This window comes from Penaeus monodon, chromosome 28, assembly GCF_015228065.2.
Source record: "Penaeus monodon isolate SGIC_2016 chromosome 28, NSTDA_Pmon_1, whole genome shotgun sequence".
Taxonomy (NCBI): domain Eukaryota; kingdom Metazoa; phylum Arthropoda; class Malacostraca; order Decapoda; family Penaeidae; genus Penaeus; species Penaeus monodon.
Genome location: NC_051413.1, coordinates 36,945,184 through 36,945,415, shown reverse-complemented (window position 1 = coordinate 36,945,415; position 232 = coordinate 36,945,184).

Below are 232 nucleotides of genomic sequence, written 5' to 3'. Positions count from 1 at the left end.
AAAAAACAATTTAATAGACCCAAAAACCATTAAAAGGAAACAATCCGGTTAAAAAAAACCCCCCCCCTCCCCCTTTTTTTCCCCCCCATTTCCCTCCCTTCCCTTTAATTTTCCGTCCCCCCCCCCCCTCCTCTTTTCTTTTCCCTTTTTTTCCTCCCCCCCCCCTTTATTCATCTTATTATTTATCCTTTCCCCCCCTTCTTTCCCCTTTTTCTTTAAGGGTTTATCCCCC